This window comes from Seriola dumerili, unplaced genomic scaffold, assembly GCF_002260705.1.
Source record: "Seriola dumerili isolate Sdu_G_001 unplaced genomic scaffold, Sdu_1.0 BDQW01000017.1, whole genome shotgun sequence".
NCBI classification, from domain to species: Eukaryota; Metazoa; Chordata; class Actinopteri; order Carangiformes; family Carangidae; genus Seriola; species Seriola dumerili.
In genome coordinates this window covers 14614565-14626206 of record NW_019174272.1, presented here as the reverse complement: position 1 = coordinate 14626206, position 11642 = coordinate 14614565, and positions in this window count along the sequence as shown.

The window sequence follows — 11642 nt, the reverse complement described above, 5'->3', positions numbered from 1 at the left end:
CACCAGATGGTCAATCTCCCACCTGTAGGCAGACTTACCCCCATCAGAGATGAGTCCAGTGAGGGTGGTCTCGTCCGTGAACTTCAGGAGCTTGACAGACTGATGGAGGTGCAGCTGTTAGAGGGAGAAGAGCAGAGGAGAAAGGACAGAGCCCTGGGGGTCTGATGGTCCAGCAGTCAGAGACGTATTTCCCCAGCTTCGCATGCTGCTTCCTGTCAGACAGGAAGTCAGAGATCCACCTGCAGGTGGAGTCAGGTACGCTCAGCTGGGAGAAATAGTCCTGCAGCAGGGCCGGGATGATGGTGTTGAAGGCAGAGCTGAAGTCCAGAGGAGTCTCAAGGTGCCGGAGGATGAAGTGGAAAAAATCTGTCCACGGACAGACATTAAAAGTAAAATTGCTAAAGTCATCAAAACCATCTCTGTGGTAGTTTGTGTTGTCTCCAGTGCCACATTGTGCCATGATGACACACACACACACACATACACACACACACTCACAAGGTGAAAACAACCAGCCCTGCTCTGGTTGGTAACAAGTCTACAGGTCATGTACCAGCTCTATGAGGCTTTACTTAGGTACAGCTGTGATATGAGCTAAATGCTAATATGAATGTAAATGTGCAGCAGGTAAGAGCAACTAAAGGTAAAAAAGTTGTACAGAAACAAAATCATGTTTCTTTTATGCCAGTTGAAAGACCATTGTATGATCTACAGGTCTGTCTGGTCTTGATCATGGTGATATTGTATATATGAATGTTTCTCCCACCACACTGAAGCCTCTTGACTCTGTATCACACCACATTGTGCTTCATCACAGGTGACACTTTTCTCACTCATCATTGCATCCTATATGAAAAGGTGGGATGGTCCTCCTTAACAATAGAAGGGAGCACCATGGTGTGTTGTTTATTTACAAGGCTCTAATGCAAAAAGGTCACAGGACATTTTAACTTCAGCTGAATCTCATTTTCTGTTTCTATTTTTGGACACAGGTCTCTCTTGAAAAAGAGATCCTGATGTCAATGAGATGACTTGTTTAAATAAAAAAATAATAATAACATTTCTTGTGCTCACCATCTTAGTTAAGCATGTCAGCATAATTAGTAATAAATTGGAATCCACCACCCAATGAGACCTGTTTGAAGGTCCCAGATGTACTGGGCAGCAAAATACTCCTGATTAAATTAGAGAAGCATGTTCAGTGCTGCATGTGAGGTGGTGGAGATATGAAATTTCAAACTCTAGCTCTCATAATGATGTGACTGTCAAAGTTGATATATACCAAGAGTATTTCAGAAAGGACATTGTAATTAAATAAATATCCATTTTTAATTTAAATTTATACACAAAACTGACAAAGATGTAGGTGTGTGGGTGATGACATGCCACTTCATGTGCATTCATTAATTAAAAACTCACTCCCATGCTTTTTTGGCTTCCCATATACAAATGTAACATATACAGTATGTAGCCTACGTGTACTGAATTACCATATATGAAATATATGTACACATGAGGTAAAATTAAATATGTATAAATATGTATATATGTTATACATATTGAACCCGTTAGAAATTGGAACAATTTCATATATTGACATGTATGTGTAGCTAATACAAACATGTATGTTTATGCTTATATTGTAGACATATGTTACATAAATCCATCCTAAAGCCTGTCAGTATATGTTGATGGTATATATAAGTATAAGTATAAAAGATAGACATGTATGTTTAAAATTAATAAGAAATTAATGAGAAAATCATATGTAAACATTGTATTTTTATTGCATTTGGATATTTTATACAAATGTAGGCCTATATCTTCATATATCCAGAGGACGTATATATGTGACAATAATATATGGCAAACATATTTTTTGTTTTTTCCCATAGTTCCTGAAATTACACAAGAAATTAAGTAAAAAAAAATAAAATAAAAAAAAACGTCATCTTTTCTCTTTCCACAGCGACATATAGAACCTTTAATTTCATCACTTTTGTCATCTGTTTGACTCCTCCTTCCGAACGGAACTCGCAGCCCTCTGTCCTTGGCATTTCATCCATCCCGGACTCAAAGCAGTCCTGCACCTCTCTGGGAGTGTGGCTCATGGAGGCTGCACCGATGGTTTTTGGTTGGTTGTAAAATTGGTTCAGGATGACACTTCATGTAGTGGACCGTTCGTCCACGTGAACGCGCAAATGGAGTGGGTGGGGGGTTGACGTAAGGCTGTGTGAATACATTTCCTGTCTCTAATTAAAAAATACATTTCCCATAAACCCTGTCTCTTCTTGGTCCCTCCCCTTTGCTGCTGCTGGCATCCTCACATGATGGAAGTGATTTTCCTGTCAGACTCAGACTCTGCATTGCAGTCCTGCAGCCATTTGAGGCAGACAGTCCCTGCTCATCATATCTGATGATGAATAAAATATGACGTATAATAACATCAGGCTACATGCAGGACATTGAAGATCATGTTAATTCACTCAGTCGGTACCAAAGCTCACAGAACCAAGTCCAGAGACCTAGACTGACAGTAGATGGTTTAGTAGAAGTGGACCCCCATCCCCCTCCACTGGTTCACACAGCTGGCCCTGCAGCTATGCCCTAACATTATAGAGCTGTTGGTGTATTACTGTAACATGATCTCCTGTGGGAGCAGGATGGGCTGATGCATCCTGGACTTCCCCTGGACCACGCTTTCCACCATGTTTTTTGTGTGGGGCCATGACTGTGCATAACCCATCGCTGACTGTCTGCCTATATTAGCATCAAATGGACTTCTTCACTCTGATCTCTGGAGAGCAGCCAAACAGACGCTCCTATGTGTCTCTTAAAGGAACACTGCACATAAATGATGAGGAAAATCAATGGAGGGATGCATTTCTCCCTCTGTATTATTCAAAGACAGGACGAATGTGTGGCTAGTCAATGTGGCCTAATGTATATATTATATAGCATTTAGCTAAAGATTTCAGATTCATCTACATTTCCAGTTGTCAGTGTGAGGCATCTGTTGTTTCAGCTCTAAAGGCGTGTCGCTACAGAGGCAGTTGAGTTTGTGTAGCAGATCAAATGGTTGTGACACCTCAATTTTTTTTTCACCATCAAAACCCTCATAATGTTACTGCAGAGACTCCAGTCCTGCTTTGGATTTAGACTGAGATGCAGCATAAACCAAATGTCTTCTTTCTGCCTTCTCCATTTTAACTAGTTTGTTTAATAAATGAACTGAAAGATATTTTGATTATTTATAGTCCTAAATTCAAAAAGATTAAATAAGTCTGTTTGCTATTAATGTATTTACATTGTAATCAATAAAATACATTTAAAGCTCTATATTTTCCTCTTCTGTGTTTTATTTGAAGTGTTTATCCATAAGAAGATATATTTTAAGAACCAAAAACCATCTCAGTGTAGTTTTACATAACAACTAACAGTTAGCCAATCAGAAGAGAGAACGCTCTAAGCCATCCTGCTGCTCTTCTGAATCGCTGACTGTTTTCAGAGTGATCCTATAAAAAATACAACAGCTTTCAGGTAATAAAGTACAAAGATGAAAAAAAAAGGATATTTTTTTCAATGTCAGATGTCAGCTAGGGAATAATGAATACACTTAGTTTTAGCTTTTGCTAAGGATAGCTCCCCAGCTAGCTTACATAGCTAGCTATCCTATAGTCCTCAGGTTGCTGCTCATGTCCCCAAGGATATGAACCGATTTTGTCATGATCTGCCCCTCTGTGTCACTTCCTGCTTGGACTTTGTGTTATTATTCCCTGTTTTATTTTGAAATTACTTAACCTTGTGTCATGCCCATAGACTTTAAATAAAGATGGACGTGCCTCTGTAAAGTTACCCTCAGGTTTCTGAATAGCGGTTTTGAAGCTCCTCCACCGACGCCATCCTGGCAGTGTCTGACTCCGCCCCCTAATTCCCAGCTAATCAAAAAATTGTCAAAGAGGTGGGGTATGTGTGGAGCTGAGACTTCAGTGCATGCTGGTTTGTGTCAATACGCTCACCCAACTGTCACTCAAAGAGGCCACGCCCTCAATTCTCCATAAATTTAAGCCTTAATAAAATTTAAACTGGTGAGTTATATAAACAGTTGTAGTGAAGGAGGAAATTAGCTTTAGAAACCAAAACTGTTTTTTGTACCAGGCTGTAAACATGTTTATTTCTGCTGTAAATCTGGAAATTTTAACATGAGCCGCGTTTCGACCAGGAACTAAAAGGTTCCTGTGGCCCATTGGTGCCTGTGTTTCCACCCCAGCCTAAAGCCCAGGGAAGATTATGAAAGATTATTACTTGACATTACATTGTTCACAGCATTTTGAGGACATAACATGAACAAAAATACGGGACAAATTGCGTCCCGTATATATAGGTACCTTTCTGGGGGTCGATCAATTACCCTGGAACTAAATTTAGACCCTGGGGCCTGTGGTGGAAACGCACATAGTTCCTCAAAAGGTTCCTGATTCCTGGGGAAAGTTCCTGTGGTGGAAATGCAGCTATTGGAGTCCATGGGGATTGACTCACTGTTGGAGCCAGACTCTAGTGGTCATTAGATGAACTGCAGGTTTTGGTCCTTCACTGTTGATGCTTCATATTTCAGCCTTGGAGGTTGGTGCATGGTCTGATGACGTCTTGCCTGCTCCTGAGCCAGTACCTGTATCAGGGGTGTTGATGCGTTCCTGAGTTGGCCGTCTCCGCTGACGTCTCATCAAGCCCTGAGGCTGTTTCTGAGTTGGCCGACACCATGTTGATTCCTGATCTCCAGTGGCGGCCTGGCCGACACCTGTTCCTACTCTCCTGTCAGCTGTCTCCACTGACCCACAGCCAGTCCTCCAGCTGCCCGCCTCCAGCCCTGCACTCAGTCCCAACCTGGGGCTGAATCTTCTGGTGCCCACTGCCTCACCTCCAGCCTCATCGTCGACCTTCTGCCCAACCTCCTCCCTGGTCCATTATGCTCCATCCACCCCTTCACATTCATCCTTGTCATGTACACTGTCTCAGCTAATGCAGGAGTCGGGATCTTGCTAACCTGTGGTTTAGCCATAGTGATGAAGTGGAAGTTACAAGCTTGTGTACATAAAATTCTCAAGGAGCATTTCAGTAAGAACATCCAATCACTAAGCTTAAAATTCTGTCACACAAGGCATGAATGACAAACGAGATCTGAAAACTGAGAACGTAATCTGTGTAATCTTCAAATAAAAATGTAATAAATTCCAGTCTCAAATCAGTTTTGACCAGAGGCTTCTGTGTTTTGGCTTTGTAGGGCAGTGTTGGTTATAAATACTGTTTCAAAAATCAGCTATCAGTGGCCTAAATCCAAAAATATCAATGTCAAGCTTCAACCCTACATCTCTGTAAAACGTCTACTCATGCTGTTTGTTTCCCAGCATCTTTTACAAAGCCATGTCAGGGTGTAACCTGCACTCAAACAAACCCACTTTGTCCTGACACACTTTGTGTCTCATGTGTTTCTATAGAGTGAACGGGCTGTGGTTTGCAGCAGAATGTGACACTGGCTGAATGCTACTACAGTGGGGAGTGAGTAACCTGATATTAGAGTGAATCAGTGGTTCTCTCAGCAGACATACTGTACATGAACCCAGCTGTTCCTGTCTAACACCTGTCCACCCTAATAACTCAGTCACTGCAATATCTATAACAGGACCAGTCACACCAGATGAACGTTCCCCCAGCTGCTGCATTATTGTCCTCAAAGTGCATTAAGTTTCAGTTTAAAATGCAAATGTTTGTCTGTGCCTGCACAATTATTCTGCAGTGAGACTATTGGTGCAACATTAATATTATAATGTAATATTATATGGTTTTATGCTGTCTGGCCTGAATTTTACTGCATGTTGTGGCTTATTTTTACACCACCAACTCACTGTTGCTCCATTGGTACCTCTAGGGAGGTGTGACCCAAAAGCACAGGGGAAAATGTGGAGCAACAAAACACAAGCAAGTTCAGAAAACGTCACCAGTTTGACAACGCATGATGCAAATACTCCCAATACAACCAAAACACACAGACATGCTGCACGTAGCACTGATGACAACAGAAGTGTTTGCAGGGGACCCTAAAAACTGATACACCCGGCTGGGATGCACATGTTTTTCAATGCTTTGTGACTTTTGAAGTTAAAACCACAAAACAGCAAGTGCACCCCAGCCGGGTTCATAATTTTTTAGTGTCCCCTGGAAACACTTCTGTTGTTGTCTGTGCTACTTGCGGTACGTTTCAGTATTTGGTTGTGTTGTGAGTATTTGCAGCTCATATGTTGTCAAACTGATGAAGATGTTTGCTGTATGTGTTTTTATTCCTCCACACCAGTCAGAGCCAAAACCATATTGTTTTCGGGTTTTCATTTGTACGTCCCTCTCATTCTAGTGGACACAATATCTCAGTACACCTTGACGAAACTTCTTCAAATTTCGCACAAACATTCACTTGAACTCAAAGGTGAACTGATTAGATTTTGGTGGTCAAAGTTCAAAGTTCAAGGTCATGGTGACTTCACAAAACATGGTTTTGGCCTTGTGAACACAATATCTCAAGAACTCCTAAAGGGAATTTCGACACATTCGGCACAAATGTCAACTGGGACTCAAGGATGAACTGATTAGATTTTGGTGGTCAAAGAAAACCTCAGAAAACACTTTTAACCATTACTCAAGACTTCACAAAGCAGAAAATTTCACACAAATGGTTCATATTTTCTATGACTCTGGATAAACAGGGATGTAACCTGAAATGAGTCTGAGTGGAGGAGGCAGACAACCACAAGGAGGTGATTCTAGTCTTAAGTTGCAGTGTGTTCTCTCAGGGCCACTGTACATTTGGGAACAAAAAACACTTAGATTTCATCAGTCAAACCCAAAGTATGAAAAAGCATCTTTCTCCTGATGTCTTAGTCACTGTTCAGCAGGTGATCTTCGAGTCATTTGTCTCTAAATATAGGTATTATAATTATTCAATTTAACCTGGACTCACTTTGCATTTGTACAAATGAAAAACTTTCAAGAAATGTGATTCATGCTCTTGACAATGACATTGCAGTAAAATTCTACCGGTTGCATGGTTAAAAATAAATATACACATTGGGCTTGACATTCTGTTTATTTTGAAAATCTCATCTCATATCATTCATTTTCATCTGAATCCACATTTTAGATGCCAAGACTTAATTTCATTATACTGATTCTTACTCTGTAGAACATACAGTACAAGTTGTATTAGCTCTTAGCTAGCTACGTATGTGGAGCCTATTGCTAATAAATCACTGATATTTAGCTTGATTCTGTTTTTAATGTAGTGTAAAATGTTCAGACTTATTAGATAATCATAATCCTATTGCAGCTATAGCTGAATACATGAACTGTGAAATACTACTGGTTCCTTTAACCACTTTGTGGTTTGTCTTCTTATTTGGATTCAAAATGTTGAACATTAATTGAAAATCAAACAGTAAATATGATGTATGTGCAACATCAAAGCTTTACCTCAACATTTTACATTTTAACAATAACATGATGGGAATATTGTATGATTGGTCTTCTCTACCAGATTTCCTGTAAGTTGTAGTTTTCCTAAGTAGATGTTTTATGATCAATTTTCCTCAGTGACATCACAGATAATCTTGTTAAAGCATTAGGCTGTAACCTCTGAGCAGGATCGATATGGGTTTGTCTCTCCCAGCAGCATCTGTTTCCTCTCTGTATTATTGATCTGGCTGCTGGAGGCTGAGTGCTGAATGCTGCAGTGGCCTGTGAGTGCGAGATGCTGAGTCATGGGAAGCAGCGCCAGTTCGACACAGAGACACACTGCGTGTCACTGTAGTATGAGCACACTGAGGGAAGTGCCTTGTCATGAGGCAGTGTACATAAAAAGCATCAAACAGCAAAATCTCCTCCCAGTGCACTGAAAGCTTTTTTTCAGCTGACCTGCTCAAGCTGTCACCACAGACCACTCAGTGCACACACTCCACCCTCCCAAAGAAAGAGGTCAATGAATTATTGATCATTCATAGCACAAAGGCAACAGACTGCAGAGAAACAAAACTGACTGAGATCAAAGAGAAGATCCACCAAGTCCTGAGGCTGCTGCAGCAGACCGTCCCACTACTACTGGAATACACTATATTTTACATATGAGGCAGCACAATGAATCTACTTGATGTTAGCATAGGTCCAAAGTCCCCCAACAGAACCCTACCCACCTAAAAATCTAGCCATCAAAAATCTTCCATATTATTTCCATGTTATATTAATATTTATACCTATTTTCTTTCATTTTTTATCTCCATACATTATGATCGGGTGCCAAAACAGCTAAATTCCTTTTTATTTGATTTTAATTTATTTAGTCTTACATCTAAAACAGTCAAATTTAGTCTAAACAAGACTAATAATAATAATAATAATAATAATAATAATAATAATGACAACCTTATTTATATAGCACTTTTATTAACAAAGTTACAAAGTACTTTACAAGAAAAGTAAAACCAGATAAAAGAAAAATCCAAAGTGAACATCATAAAAAGTTTAGAACAGCGTAAATAAAAAACATCTCAAATCAACATTAGTGAAAAGAGTCAATAAAATATGTAAAAACAATAGTAAGGGATAAAACAATATAAAGAAAATAGACATTACCAAAGGCTGAGACTTGTGTGTGATTTGAGTCAGTAGAGAGGTCCAGAGTGTCAGGGCTCTAATAGCAAACTGGGTCTGGGGCTGGGTCTGTGCTTGGCAGGAGTCTGGACTCACTCAGGACTGTTGTGGAGAGATGCATGCAATGTAAGATGGAGGCCATCTTGGACAATACCAACCATCCTCTCCACAACATTCTGGCAGGATAGAGAAGCAGCTACAGCTGCAGCAAACGTCTCATCTCACAGAACAGAACAGAGAGGTTCAGGAGATCCTTTGTTCCCACTGCCATCAGGCTTATACAACACCTCAGCCAAATGATGTGGACTAATTTAATTATTATATAATATTAAGAGCAGATATGGTTTACACTGTACACTCTGGTACATGAGGTTAGAGAAGACAGAATTAGTGAAAAACAAAACAGCAGGAACAGTGCTGAAATTCTTGTGGTCAGGTTTATTTTCATTTATTACATAGATTAATAGGCCTATTTTAGGTTTTACAACTGAGTTGCACCTTCAAATTAACCCCTTAAATTTGGTGTTGCAGAAATATGTTAAAAATGTAATATTTTTTTCAACAAATTGATATACACTCACCATCCACTTTATTAGGTTCACCTGTTCAACTGCTTGTTAATGCAGATATCTAACAGGCCAATCACATGGCAGCAACTCAATGCATTACATGGTCAAGACGATCTGCTAAAGTTCAAACCAAGTATCAGAATGGGTAAGAAAGGTGATTTAAGTGACTTTAAAAGTGGCATGGTTGTTGGTGTCAGACGGCTGGTCTGAGTATTTCAGAAACTGCTGATCTACTGGGATTTTCAGGCACAACCATCTCTACAGTTTACAGAGAATGCCGACAAATCTGCAGCAACTGCGTGATGCTATCATGTCAATATGGACCAAAACCTCTGAGGAATGTTCAATCTATGCCAAGAAGAATTAAGGCAGTTCTGAAGGTAAAAGAGGTCCAACCTGGTACTAGCAAAGTGTACTTAATAAAGTGGCCAATGAGTGTATGTAAACTCTCTGTTGAAGTTTTTGTCTGTTTTATTTTTATCTATCTATCTATCTATCTATCTATCTATCTATCTATCTATCTATCTATCTATCTATCTATCCATCCATCCATCCATCCATCCATCCATCCATCCATCTATCTATCTATCTATAAGTCCGGTCACCCTTAGTCATAGGCTTTGACCTCCGGGTGATCAGCCAGGCCTCCATCCACAGATTTATGTGACTGTACCTGTTTGTTCCAGCAGCAGCTGAAGAAGGTGGATGGAGGCCTGGCTGATACCTGAATAAAGTGTGTTACAATAATAAGTAAAAATATGTATAAAGAGTCTAAGTCTAAGTGTAGCAGCTCTATGAGGCTATACGAAAGCCCAACAGTACTTTGAGCGAAATGCTAATGTCAACATGCTAACATGTCCACAATGACAATGCTAATATTTAGCAGGTATTTTTTTACCATGTTTACCAAATCACCAGTTATTACAATTCATCCTGATGGGGACATGAATGTGTGTAGCAAACGCCTGTGCACAAAAAGGCACAAAAACACACAAATGGCAAAAGTCGGGGGATTAGAAAATCATTAGAATTCATCCTCTGGACACCATGAAAATGTACTAAAACACCATGACAGTCTATTCAGTAGTTGCTGAGATATTTCAGTCTGGACTGACACACTGACGTTGGCCAAAATATGTAATATGTGTGGAACTGTAATATCAAAACTCCAACTCATGTTATTATAGCATCCAGGTGCTCATGTTCACAGTGTAAAAAATAAATGGGGAAGATGTTGTGTTGAAATAATGTTTCCCTTATACAAAAAGCAAAGAGGTAAACAAACAAACAAACAAAAACAAACAAACAAACAAACAAACAGACATATCTGATAGACTGTATGTACACAAAAGTATGTAGACATATGGACATGTGGAAGAATAGAGCTCTGACCTCACCCCCATCCAACAACTTTGGGATGAAGTGGACCTTTATTAAAGACTCCTCTGATGAAAATCAAGTGTTTAACCATGTTAACATCCATATGATGTTTTTATATAATAAAGACATATGATGAATGAAATAATCATCAACACCATGACTAAGTGTTTCCACCTTGAACTGCAGTGAACCAATGAGTCTCATAAAAGCAGAATCAGACAGCCAGGGTTTCATACGTCACAAACCTAAGGAATCGATCCTGTCAACTTGTGGGGACAGGGGGCGGGGCTAAATAAACCTGAAACCTTGTCAGTACAGAGAGAGAGAGTTAGCATTAGCACAACTACTAACCCTGTGTCAGCCACTGACAGTTACAAGCTAACAAACAACATAAACGAATAAAAGATGCTAACTATGCTAACCGTTCTGATCCGTCTGCTAGTCTCTGATTCTGGTCTCAACAGACCCCTCATCTGAGTCTGGGTCTGACTAAGGCTCACACATGTGGCTGAGTCTCTCTGGCCCTGTTCAGACCTGGTATTAATATATGTCTTCAGTTATCCGATCACAAGTGGTCAGCTCTAAATTCATCAGTTCACACCACCTCAGAATGTGGTCTGAATGATCCGATCTCAAATGCATCCTCCATGCATCTTGGGTGCGTTCACACCTGAAGACGGATGTTAATGCAAGGTCTGAACAGGGCCTCTAATGTTTCCTCTAACCATCTTGATACTCTGCTCTTTCACTTGTCAACCTGGAGCAAGCAGGTGGTGGGCAGTGCACAAGGCCTGATCCAGATTTCTCAATCAGGAAGTAAGAGTAGGTGAGCTTCAGACCCAGTTTTTTTTTCACTTTTTATCTCTGAAAACCTTGTTTAACAAAATATGAATCATAGCAGAGGATTTTGACAGAGTTTTAAACATGTCTGGAGAGAAACTTTAATGCCCGTGGTTATGGAAATCACACTGATTTACCTGAAGACTGGTCACATGTCACAGT